Here is a 12,500-nt window from a genome sequence, read left to right on the forward strand (position 1 = left end):
GAGAGGGGCTGTGGCAGGGTAGAGAGGAGAGGGGCTGTGGCAGGGTAGAGAGGGAGAGGAGAGGAGAGGGGCTGTGGCAGGGTAGAGAGGAGAGGAGAGGAGAGGAGAGGAGAGGGGCTGTGGCAGGGTGGAGAGGAGAGGAGAGGAGAGAGGGGCTGTGGCAGGGTAGAGAGGAGAGGAGAGAGGGGCTGTGGCAGGGTAGAGAGGAGAGGAGAGGAGAGGGAGAGGAGAGGAGAGGAGAGGAGAGGGGCTGTGGCAGGGTGGAGAGGAGAGGAGAGGAGAGAGGGGCTGTGGCAGGGTAGAGAGGAGAGGAGAGGGAGAGAGGGGCTGTGGCAGGGTAGAGAGGAGAGGAGAGGAGAGGAGAGGGAGAGGGGCTGTGGCAGGGTGGAGAGGAGAGGAGAGGAGAGAGGGGCTGTGGCAGGGTAGAGAGGAGAGGAGAGGAGAGAGGGGCTGTGGCAGGGTAGAGAGGAGAGGAGAGGAGAGAGGGGCTGTGGCAGGGTAGAGAGGAGAGGAGAGGAGAGAGGGGCTGTGGCAGGGTAGAGAGGAGAGGAGAGGAGAGGAGAGGGGCTGTGGCAGGGTGGAGAGGAGAGGAGAGGGGCTGTGGCAGGGTGGAGAGGAGAGGAGAGGAGAGGAGAGGAGAGGAGAGGAGAGGAGAGGAGAGGAGAGGAGAGGAGAGGGGGCTGTGGCAGGGTAGAGAGGAGAGGAGAGGAGAGGGGCTGTGGCAGGGTAGAGAGGAGAGGGGCTGTGGCAGGGTAGAGAGGAGAGGGGCTGTGGCAGGGTAGAGAGGAGAGGGGCTGTGGCAGGGTAGAGAGGAGAGGGGCTGTGTTAGGGTAGAGAGGAGAGGAGAGGAGAGGGGCTGTAGCAGGGTAGAGAGGAGAGGAGAGGAGAGGACAGGGGCTGTGGCAGGGTAGAGAGGAGAGGGGCTGTGGCAGGGTAGAGAGGAGAGGGGCTGTGGCAGGGTAGAGAGGAGAGGGGCTGTGGCAGGGTGGAGAGGAGAGGAGAGGAGAGGGGCTGTGGCAGGGTAGAGAGGAGAGGAGAGGAGAGAGGGGCTGTGGCAGGGTAGAGAGGAGAGGAGAGGAGAGGGGCTGTGGCAGGGTAGAGAGGAGAGGAGAGGAGAGGGGCTGTGGCAGGGTAGAGAGGAGAGGAGAGGAGAGGGGCTGTGGCAGGGTAGAGAGGAGAGGGGCTGTGGCAGGGTAGAGAGGAGAGGAGAGGAGAGGGGCTGTGGCAGGGTGGAGAGGAGAGGAGAGGAGAGGAGAGGGGCTGTGGCAGGGTGGAGAGGAGAGGAGAGGAGAGGAGAGGAGAGGAGAGGAGAGGGAGAGGAGGGAGAGGAGAGGAGAGGAGAGAGGGGCTGTGGCAGGGTAGAGAGGAGAGGAGAGGGGCTGTGGCAGGGTGGAGAGGAGAGAGGAGAGGAGAGGAGAGGAGAGGAGAGGAGAGGAGAGGAGAGGAGAGAGGGGCTGTGGCAGGGTAGAGAGGGAGAGGAGAGGGGCTGTGGCAGGGTGGAGAGGAGAGGAGAGGAGAGGAGGAGAGGAGAGGAGAGGAGAGGAGAGGGGGCTGTGGCAGGGTAGAGAGAGAGGGAGAGGAGAGGGGCTGTGGCAGGGTGGAGAGGAGAGGAGAGGAGAGAGGCTGTGGCAGGGTAGAGAGGAGAGGGGCTGTGGCAGGGTAGAGAGGAGAGGAGAGGAGAGGGGCTGTGGCAGGGTAGAGAGGAGAGGGGCTGTGGCAGGGTAGAGAGGAGAGGAGAGGAGAGGGGCTGTGGCAGGGTGGAGAGGAGAGGAGAGGGGCTGTGGCAGGGTAGAGAGGAGAGGAGAGGAGAGGGGCTGTGGCAGGGTGGAGAGGAGAGGAGAGGAGAGGAGAGGGCTGTGGCAGGGTAGAGAGGAGAGGGGCTGTGGCAGGGTAGAGAGGAGAGGAGAGGAGGGGCTGTGGCAGGGTAGAGAGGAGAGGGGCTGTGGCAGGGTAGAGAGGAGAGGAGAGGAGAGGGGCTGTGGCAGGGTAGAGAGGAGAGGGGCTGTGGCAGGGTAGAGAGGAGAGGGGCTGTGGCAGGGTAGAGAGGAGAGGAGAGGAGAGGAGAGGGGCTGTGGCAGGGTAGAGAGGAGAGGGGCTGTGGCAGGGTAGAGAGGAGAGGAGAGGGGCTGTGGCAGGGTGGAGAGGAGAGGAGAGGAGAGGGGCTGTGGCAGGGTAGAGAGGAGAGGAGAGGGGCTGTGGCAGGGTAGAGAGGAGAGGAGAGGAGAGGGGCTGTGGCAGGGTGGAGAGGAGAGGAGGAGAGAGGCTGTGGCAGGGTAGAGAGGAGAGGGGCTGTGGCAGGGTAGAGAGGAGAGGAGAGGGAGAGGGGCTGTGGCAGGGTAGAGAGGAGAGGGGCTGTGGCAGGGTAGAGAGGAGAGGAGAGGAGAGGGGCTGTGGCAGGGTAGAGAGGAGAGGGGCTGTGGCAGGGTAGAGAGGAGAGGGGCTGTGGCAGGGTAGAGAGGAGAGGAGAGGAGAGGGGCTGTGGCAGGGTAGAGAGGAGAGGAGAGGAGAGGAGAGGGGCTGTGGCAGGGTGGAGAGGAGAGGAGAGGAGAGAGGGGCTGTGGCAGGGTGGAGAGGAGAGGAGAGGAGAGGAGAGAGGGGCTGTGGCAGGGTAGAGAGGAGAGGAGAGGAGAGAGGGGCTGTGGCAGGGTAGAGAGGAGAGGAGAGGAGAGAGGGGCTGTGGCAGGGTAGAGAGGAGAGGAAAGGAGAGGAGAGGGGCTGTGGCAGGTTGGAGAGGAGAGGAGAGGAGAGGAGAGGAGAGGAGAGAGGGGCTGTGGCAGGGTGGAGAGGAGAGGAGAGAGAGAGAGGGGCTGTGGCAGGGTAGAGAGGAGAGGAGAGGAGAGGAGAGGGGCTGTGGCAGGGTAGAGAGGAGAGGGGCTGTGGCAGGGTAGAGAGGAGAGGGGCTGTGGCAGGGTAGAGAGGAGAGGGGCTGTGGCAGGGTAGAGAGGAGAGGGGCTGTGGCAGGGTAGAGAGGAGAGGGGCTGTGGCAGGGTAGAGAGGAGAGGGGCTGTGGCAGGGTGGAGAGGAGAGGAGAGGAGAGGGGCTGTGGCAGGGTAGAGAGGAGAGGGGCTGTGGCAGGGTAGAGAGGAGAGGGGCTGTGGCAGGGTAGAGAGGAGAGGGGCTGTGGCAGGGTGGAGAGGAGAGGAGAGGAGAGGGGCTGTGGCAGGGTAGAGAGGAGAGGGGCTGTGGCAGGGTAGAGAGGAGAGGGGCTGTGGCAGGGTAGAGAGGAGAGGGGCTGTGGCAGGGTAGAGAGGAGAGGGGCTGTGGCAGGGTAGAGAGGAGAGGGGCTGTGGCAGGGTAGAGAGGAGAGGGGCTGTGGCAGGGTAGAGAGGAGAGGGGCTGTGGCAGGGTAGAGAGGAGAGGGGCTGTGGCAGGGTGGAGAGGAGAGGAGAGGGGGCTGTGGCAGGGTAGAGAGGAGAGGGGCTGTGGCAGGGTGGAGAGGAGAGGAGAGGAGAGGGGCTGTGGCAGGGTGGAGAGGAGAGGAGAGGAGAGGGGCTGTGGCAGGGTAGAGAGGAGAGGAGAGGAGAGGGGCTGTGGCAGGGTAGAGAGGAGAGGGGCTGTGGCAGGGTAGAGAGGAGAGGGGCTGTGGCAGGGTAGAGAGGAGAGGAGAGGAGAGGGGCTGTGGCAGGGTAGAGAGGAGAGGAGAGGAGAGGAGAGGGGCTGTGGCAGGGTGGAGAGGAGAAGAGAGGAGAGGGAGAGGGGCTGTGGCAGGGTAGAGAGGAGAGGAGAGGAGAGAGGGGCTGTGGCAGGGTAGAGAGGAGAGGAGAGGAGAGAGGGGCTGTGGCAGGGTAGAGAGGAGAGGAGAGGAGAGAGGGGCTGTGGCAGGGTAGAGAGGAGAGGAGAGGAGAGGGGCTGTGGCAGGGTAGAGAGGAGAGGGGATGTGGCAGGGTAGAGAGGAGAGGAGAGGAGAGGGGCTGTGGCAGGGTAGAGAGGAGAGGAGAGGAGAGGAGAGGGGCTGTGGCAGGGTGGAGAGGAGAGGAGAGGAGAGAGGGGCTGTGGCAGGGTAGAGAGGAGAGGAGAGGAGAGGGGCTGTGGCAGGGTAGAGAGGAGAGGGGCTGTGGCAGGGTAGAGAGGAGAGGGGCTGTGGCAGGGTAGAGAGGAGAGGGGCTGTGGCAGGGTAGAGAGGAGAGGGGCTGTGGCAGGGTAGAGAGGAGAGGGGCTGTGGCAGGGTGGAGAGGAGAGGAGAGGAGGGGGCTGTGGCAGGGTAGAGAGGAGAGGGGCTGTGGCAGGGTAGAGAGGAGAGGGGCTGTGGCAGGGTAGAGAGGAGAGGGGCTGTGGCAGGGTAGAGAGGAGAGGGGCTGTGGCAGGGTAGAGAGGAGAGGGGCTGTGGCAGGGTAGAGAGGAGAGGGGCTGTGGCAGGGTAGAGAGGAGAGGGGCTGTGGCAGGGTAGAGAGGAGAGGGGGCTGTGGCAGGGTGGAGAGGAGAGGAGAGGAGAGGGGCTGTCGCAGGGTAGATAGGAGAGGGGCTGTGGCAGGGTAGAGAGGAGAGGGGCTGTGGCAGGGTAGAGAGGAGAGGGGCTGTGGCAGGGTAGAGAGGAGAGGGGCTGTGGCAGTGTGGAGAGGAGAGGAGAGGAGAGGGGCTGTGGCAGGGTAGAGAGGAGAGGGGCTGTGGCAGGGTGGAGAGGAGAGGAGAGGAGAGGAGAGGGGCTGTGGCAGGGTGGAGAGGAGAGGAGAGGAGAGGAGAGAGGGGCAGTGGCAGGGTAGAGAGGAGAGGAGAGGAGAGGGGCTGTGGCAGGTTAGAGAGGAGAGGAGAGGAGAGGAGAGGGGCTGTGGCAGGGTGGAGAGGAGAGGAGGGAGAGAGGGGCTGTGGCAGGGTAGAGAGGAGAGGAGAGGAGAGGGGCTGTGGCAGGGTAGAGAGGAGAGGGGCTGTGGCAGGGTAGAGAGGAGAGGGGCTGTGGCAGGGTAGAGAGGAGAGGGGCTGTGGCAGGGTAGAGAGGAGAGGGGCTGTGGCAGGGTAGAGAGGAGAGGGGCTGTGGCAGGGTGGAGAGGAGAGGAGAGGAGAGGGGCTGTGGCAGGGTAGAGAGGAGAGGGGCTGTGGCAGGGTAGAGAGGGAGAGGGGCTGTGGCAGGGTAGAGAGGAGAGGGGCTGTGGCAGGGTAGAGAGGAGAGGGGCTGTGGCAGGGTAGAGAGGAGAGGGGGCTGTGGCAGGGTAGAGAGGAGAGGGGCTGTGGCAGGGTAGAGAGGAGAGGGGCTGTGGCAGGGTAGAGAGGAGAGGGGCTGTGGCAGGGTGGAGAGGAGAGGAGAGGAGAGGGGCTGTCGCAGGGTAGATAGGAGAGGGGCTGTGGCAGGGTAGAGAGGAGAGGGGCTGTGGCAGGGTAGAGAGGAGAGGGGCTGTGGCAGGGTGGAGAGGAGAGGAGAGGAGAGAGGGGCTGTGGCAGGGTAGAGAGGAGAGGGGCTGTGGCAGGGTGGAGAGGAGAGGAGAGGAGAGGAGAGGGGCTGTGGCAGGGTGGAGAGGAGAGGAGAGGAGAGGAGAGAGGGGCTGTGGCAGGGTAGAGAGGAGAGGAGAGGAGAGGAGAGAGGGGCTGTGGCAGGGTAGAGAGGAGAGGAGAGGAGAGGGGCTGTGGCAGGGTAGAGAGGAGAGGAGGGAGAGGGGCTGTGGCAGGGTAGAGAGGAGAGGAGAGGAGAGGGGCTGTGGCAGGGTAGAGAGGAGAGGAGAGGAGAGGGGCTGTGGCAGGGTGGAGAGGAGAGGAGAGGAGAGGAGAGAGGGGCTGTGGCAGGGTAGAGAGGAGAGGAGAGGAGAGGGGCTGTGGCAGGGTGGAGAGGAGAGGAGAGGAGAGGAGAGGAGAGAGGGGCTGTGGCAGGGTGGAGAGGAGAGGAGAGGAGAGGAGAGGGAGAGGAGAGGAGAGGAGAGGAGAGGAGAGGGAGGAGAGGAGAGGAGGGAGAGGGAGAGGAGAGAGAGGGGGGCTGTGGCAGGGTGGAGAGGAGAGGAGGAGAGGGAGGAGGAGAGAGGGGCTGTGGCAGGGTGGAGAGGAGAGGAGAGGAGGGAGAGGGGCTGTGGCAGGGTGGAGAGGAGAGGAGAGGAGAGAGGGGGCTGTGGCAGGGTGGAGAGGAGAGGAGAGAGGGGGTTGTGGCAGGGTAGAGAGGAGAGGAGAGGAGAGAGGGGCTGTGGCAGGGTAGAGAGGAGAGGAGAGGAGAGGAGAGGAGAGGAGAGGAGAGGGAGAGGAGAGGAGAGGAGAGGAGAGGAGAGGGGGCTGTGGCAGGGTGGAGAGGAGAGGAGAGGAGAGGAGAGGAGAGGAGAGAGGGGCTGTGGCAGGGTGGAGAGGAGAGGAGAGGAGAGGAGAGGAGAGGAGAGGGGCTGTGGCAGGGTAGAGAGGAGAGGAGAGGAGAGGAGAGGGGCTGTGGCAGGGTGGAGAGGAGAGGAGAGGAGAGAGGGGCTGTGGCAGGGTGGAGAGGAGAGGAGAGAGGGGCTGTGGCAGGGTAGAGAGGAGAGGAGAGGAGAGAGGGGCTGTGGCAGGGTAGAGAGGAGAGGAGAGGAGAGGAGAGGGGCTGTGGCAGGGTGGAGAGGAGAGGAGAGGAGAGGGAGACGAGAGGAGAGGAGAGGAGAGGAGAGGAGAGAGGGGCTGTGGCAGGGTAGAGAGGAGAGGAGAGGAGAGGGGCTGTGGCAGGGTGGAGAGGAGAGGAGAGGAGAGAGGGGGCTGTGGCAGGGTAGAGAGGAGAGGAGAGGAGAGGGGCTGTGGCAGGGTGGAGAGGAGAGGAGAGGAGAGAGGCTGTGGCAGGGTAGAGAGGAGAGGGGCTGTGGCAGGGTAGAGAGGAGAGGAGAGGAGAGGGGCTGTGGCAGGGTAGAGAGGAGAGGGGCTGTGGCAGGGTAGAGAGGAGAGGAGAGGAGAGGGGCTGTGGCAGGGTGGAGAGGAGAGGAGAGGAGAGGGGCTGTGGCAGGGTAGAGAGGAGAGGAGAGGAGAGGGGCTGTGGCAGGGTGGAGAGGAGAGGAGAGGAGAGAGGCTGTGGCAGGGTAGAGAGGAGAGGGGCTGTGGCAGGGTAGAGAGGAGAGGAGAGGAGAGGGGCTGTGGCAGGGTAGAGAGGAGAGGGGCTGTGGCAGGGTAGAGAGGAGAGGAGAGGAGAGGGGCTGTGGCAGGGTAGAGAGGAGAGGGGCTGTGGCAGGGTAGAGAGGAGAGGGGCTGTGGCAGGGTAGAGAGGAGAGGAGAGGAGAGGGGCTGTGGCAGGGTAGAGAGGAGAGGGGCTGTGGCAGGGTAGAGAGGAGAGGAGAGGAGAGGGGCTGTGGCAGGGTGGAGAGGAGAGGAGAGGAGAGGGGCTGTGGCAGGGTAGAGAGGAGAGGAGAGGGGCTGTGGCAGGGTAGAGAGGAGAGGAGAGGAGAGGGGCTGTGGCAGGGTGGAGAGGAGAGGAGAGGAGAGAGGCTGTGGCAGGGTAGAGAGGAGTGGGGCTGTGGCAGGGTAGAGAGGAGAGGAGAGGAGAGGGGCTGTGGCAGGGTAGAGAGGAGAGGGGCTGTGGCAGGGTAGAGAGGAGAGGAGAGGAGAGGGGCTGTGGCAGGGTAGAGAGGAGAGGGGCTGTGGCAGGGTAGAGAGGAGAGGAGAGGAGAGGGGCTGTGGCAGGGTAGAGAGGAGAGGAGAGGAGAGGGGCTGTGGCAGGGTGGAGAGGAGAGGAGAGGAGAGAGGCTGTGGCAGGGTAGAGAGGAGAGGGGCTGTGGCAGGGTAGAGAGGAGAGGAGAGGAGAGGGGCTGTGGCAGGGTAGAGAGGAGAGGGGCTGTGGCAGGGTAGAGAGGAGAGGAGAGGAGAGGGGCTGTGGCAGGGTGGAGAGGAGAGGAGAGGAGAGGGGCTGTGGCAGGGTAGAGAGGAGAGGGAGAGGAGAGGGGCTGTGGCAGGGTGGAGAGGAGAGGAGAGGAGAGAGGCTGTGGCAGGGTAGAGAGGAGAGGGGCTGTGGCAGGGTAGAGAGGAGAGGAGAGGAGAGGGGCTGTGGCAGGGTAGAGAGGAGAGGGGCTGTGGCAGGGTAGAGAGGAGAGGAGAGGAGAGGGGCTGTGGCAGGGTAGAGAGGAGAGGGGCTGTGGCAGGGTAGAGAGGAGAGGGGCTGTGGCAGGGTAGAGAGGAGAGGAGAGGAGAGGGGCTGTGGCAGGGTAGAGAGGAGAGGGGCTGTGGCAGGGTAGAGAGGAGAGGAGAGGAGAGGGGCTGTGGCAGGGTGGAGAGGAGAGGAGAGGAGAGGGGCTGTGGCAGGGTAGAGAGGAGAGGAGAGGGGCTGTGGCAGGGTAGAGAGGAGAGGAGAGGAGAGGGGCTGTGGCAGGGTGGAGAGGAGAGGAGAGGAGAGAGGCTGTGGCAGGGTAGAGAGGAGTGGGGCTGTGGCAGGGTAGAGAGGAGAGGAGAGGAGAGGGGCTGTGGCAGGGTAGAGAGGAGAGGGGCTGTGGCAGGGTAGAGAGGAGAGGAGAGGAGAGGGGCTGTGGCAGGGTAGAGAGGAGAGGGGCTGTGGCAGGGTAGAGAGGAGAGGAGAGGAGAGGGGCTGTGGCAGGGTAGAGAGGAGAGGAGAGGAGAGGGGCTGTGGCAGGGTGGAGAGGAGAGGAGAGGAGAGAGGGGCTGTGGCAGGGTAGAGAGGAGAGGAGAGGAGAGAGGGGCTGTGGCAGGGTAGAGAGGAGAGGAGAGGAGAGAAGGGCTGTGGCAGGGTAGAGAGGAGAGGAGAGGAGAGAGGGGCTGTGGCAGGGTAGAGAGGAGAGGAGAGGAGAGGAGAGGGGCTGTGGCAGGGTGGAGAGGAGAGGAGAGGAGAGGAGAGGAGAGAGGGGCTGTGGCAGGGTGGAGAGGAGAGGAGAGGAGAGGAGAGGGAGAGAGGGGCTGTGGCAGGGTGGAGAGGAGAGGAGAGGAGAGGAGAGGGGCTGTGGCAGGGTGGAGAGGAGAGGAGAGGAGAGAGGGGCTGTGGCAGGGTGGAGAGGAGAGGGAGAGGAGAGAGGGGCTGTGGCAGGGTAGAGAGGAGAGGAGAGGAGAGAGGGGCTGTGGCAGGGTAGAGAGGAGAGGAGAGGAGAGAGGAGAGGGGCTGTGGCAGGGTGGAGAGGAGAGGAGAGGAGAGGAGAGGAGAGGAGAGGAGAGGAGAGGAGAGGAGAGGAGGGGGCTGTGGCAGGGTAGAGAGGAGAGGAGAGGAGAGGGGCTGTGGCAGGGTGGAGAGGAGAGGAGAGGAGAGAGGAGAGGAGAGGAGGAGAGGGGCTGTGCAGGGTAGAGAGGAGAGGAGAGGAGAGGAGAGGGGCTGTGGCAGGGTGGAGAGGAGAGGAGAGGAGAGAGGGGCTGTGGCAGGGTAGAGAGGAGAGGGAGAGGAGAGGGGCTGTGGCAGGGTGGAGAGGAGAGGAGAGGAGAGAGGCTGTGGCAGGGTAGAGAGGAGAGGGGCTGTGGCAGGGTAGAGAGGAGAGGAGAGGAGAGGGGCTGTGGCAGGGTAGAGAGGAGAGGGGCTGTGGCAGGGTAGAGAGGAGAGGAGAGGAGAGGGGCTGTGGCAGGGTGGAGAGGAGAGGAGAGGAGAGGGGGCTGTGGCAGGGTAGAGAGGAGAGGAGAGGAGAGGGGCTGTGGCAGGGTGGAGAGGAGAGGAGAGGAGAGAGGCTGTGGCAGGGTAGAGAGGAGAGGGGCTGTGGCAGGGTAGAGAGGAGAGGAGAGGAGAGGGGCTGTGGCAGGGTAGAGAGGAGAGGGGCTGTGGCAGGGTAGAGAGGAGAGGAGAGGGGCTGTGGCAGGGTAGAGAGGAGAGGGGCTGTGGCAGGGTAGAGAGGAGAGGGGCTGTGGCAGGGTGGAGAGGAGAGGAGAGGAGAGGGGCTGTGGCAGGGTAGAGAGGAGAGGAGAGGAGAGGGGCTGTGGCAGGGTAGAGAGGAGAGGAGAGGAGAGGGGCTGTGGCAGGGTGGAGAGGAGAGGAGAGGAGAGGGGCTGTGGCAGGGTAGAGAGGAGAGGAGAGGGGCTGTGGCAGGGTAGAGAGGAGAGGAGAGGAGAGGGGCTGTGGCAGGGTGGAGAGGAGAGGAGAGGAGAGAGGCTGTGGCAGGGTAGAGAGGAGAGGGGCTGTGGCAGGGTAGAGAGGAGAGGAGAGGAGAGGGGCTGTGGCAGGGTAGAGAGGAGAGGGGCTGTGGCAGGGTAGAGAGGAGAGGGAGAGGAGAGGGGCTGTGGCAGGGTAGAGAGGAGAGGGGCTGTGGCAGGGTAGAGAGGAGAGGGGCTGTGGCAGGGTAGAGAGGAGAGGAGAGGAGAGGGGCTGTGGCAGGGTAGAGAGGAGAGGAGAGGAGAGGAGAGGGGCTGTGGCAGGGTGGAGAGGAGAGGAGAGGAGAGAGGGGCTGTGGCAGGGTAGAGAGGAGAGGAGAGGAGAGAGGGGCTGTGGCAGGGTAGAGAGGAGAGGAGAGGAGAGAGGGGCTGTGGCAGGGTAGAGAGGGAGAGGAGAGGAGAGAGGAGAGGGGCTGTGGCAGGGTGGAGAGGAGAGGAGAGGGGGCTGTGGCAGGGTGGAGAGGAGAGGAGAGGAGGAGAGGGAGAGGAGAGGAGAGGGGCTGTGGCAGGGTAGAGAGGAGAGGGGCTGTGGCAGGGTAGAGAGGAGAGGGGCTGTGGCAGGGTAGAGAGGAGAGGGGCTGTGGCAGGGTGGAGAGGAGAGGAGAGGAGAGGGGCTGTGGCAGGGTAGAGAGGAGAGGAGAGGAGAGGGGCTGTGGCAGGGTGGAGAGGAGAGGAGAGGAGAGGGGCTGTGGCAGGGTGGAGAGGAGAGGAGAGGAGAGGGGGCTGTGGCAGGGTAGAGAGGAGAGGAGAGGAGAGGGGCTGTGGCAGGGTAGAGAGGAGAGGGGCTGTGGCAGGGTAGAGAGGAGAGGGGCTGTGGCAGGGTAGAGAGGAGAGGAGAGGGGCTGTGGCAGGGTAGAGAGGAGAGGAGAGGAGAGGAGAGGGGCTGTGGCAGGGTGGAGAGGAGAGGAGAGGAGAGAGGGGCTGTGGCAGGGTAGAGAGGAGAGGAGAGGAGAGGAGAGGGGGGCTGTGGCAGGGTAGAGAGGAGAGGAGAGGAGAGAGGGGCTGTGGCAGGGTAGAGAGGAGAGGAGAGGAGAGAGGGGCTGTGGCAGGGTAGAGAGGAGAGGGAGAGGAGAGGGGCTGTGGCAGGGTAGAGAGGAGAGGGGCTGTGGCAGGGTAGAGAGGAGAGGGGGCTGTGGCAGGGTAGAGAGGAGAGGAGAGGAGAGGGGCTGTGGCAGGGTAGAGAGGAGAGGAGAGGAGAGGAGAGGGGCTGTGGCAGGGTGGAGAGGAGAGGAGAGGAGAGAGGGGCTGTGGCAGGGTAGAGAGGAGAGGAGAGGAGAGGGGCTGTGGCAGGGTAGAGAGGAGAGGGGCTGTGGCAGGGTAGAGAGGAGAGGGGCTGTGGCAGGGTAGAGAGGAGGAGGGGGCTGTGGCAGGGTAGAGAGGAGAGGGGCTGTGGCAGGGTAGAGAGGAGAGGGGCTGTGGCAGGGTGGAGAGGAGAGGAGAGGAGAGGGTCGGTGGCAGGGGAGATAGGAGAGGAGAGGAGAGGGGCTGTGGCAGGGTAGAGAGGAGAGGGGCTGTGGCAGGGTAGAGAGGAGAGGGGCTGTGGCAGGGTAGAGAGGAGAGGAGAGGAGAGGGGGCTGTGGCAGGGTAGAGAGGAGAGGAGAGGAGAGGAGAGGGGCTGTGGCAGGGTGGAGAGGAGAGGAGAGGAGAGAGGGGCTGTGGCAGGGTAGAGAGGAGAGGAGAGGAGAGGGGGCTGTGGCAGGGTAGAGAGGAGAGGGGCTGTGGCAGGGTAGAGAGGAGAGGGGCTGTGGCAGGGTAGAGAGGGAGAGAGGGGCTGTGGCAGGGTGGAGAGGAGAGGGAGAGGAGAGGGGCTGTGGCAGGGTAGAGAGGAGAGGGGCTGTGGCAGGGTAGAGAGGAGAGGGGCTGTGGCAGGGTAGAGAGGAGAGGAGAGGAGAGGAGAGAGGGGCTGTGGCAGGGTAGAGAGGAGAGGAGAGGAGAGGGGCTGTGGCAGGGTAGAGAGGAGAGGAGAGGAGAGGGGCTGTGGCAGGGTAGAGAGGAGAGGAGAGGAGAGGGGCTGTGGCAGGGTGGAGAGGAGAGGAGAGGAGAGGTGAGAGGGGCTGTGGCAGGGTAGAGAGGAGAGGAGAGGAGAGGGGCTGTGGCAGGGTGGAGAGGAGAGGAGAGGAGAGGAGGGAGAGGAGGGAGAGGGGGCTGTGGCAGGGTGGAGAGGAGAGGAGAGGAGAGGAGAGGAGGGAGAGGAGAGGAGAGGAGAGGAGGGAGAGGAGAGGAGAGGAGAGGAGAGGAGAGGGAGAGGAGAGAGGAGAGGAGAGAGGGGGCTGTGGCAGGGTGGAGAGGAGAGGAGAGGAGAGGAGAGGAGAGGAGAGGAGAGGGAGAGGAGGGAGAGAGGGGCTGTGGCAGGGTGGAGAGGAGAGGAGAGGAGAGGAGAGAGGGGCTGTGGCAGGGTGGAGAGGAGAGGAGAGGAGAGGAGAGGAGATGAGAGGGGCTGTGGCAGGGTGGAGAGGAGAGGAGAGAGGGGCTGTGGCAGGGTGGAGAGGAGAGGAGAGGAGAGAGGGGCTGTGGCAGGGTAGAGAGGAGAGGAGAGGAGAGAGGGGCTGTGGCAGGGTAGAGAGGAGAGG

Source organism: Oncorhynchus masou, chromosome 10, assembly GCF_036934945.1.
Source record: "Oncorhynchus masou masou isolate Uvic2021 chromosome 10, UVic_Omas_1.1, whole genome shotgun sequence".
Taxonomy (NCBI): domain Eukaryota; kingdom Metazoa; phylum Chordata; class Actinopteri; order Salmoniformes; family Salmonidae; genus Oncorhynchus; species Oncorhynchus masou.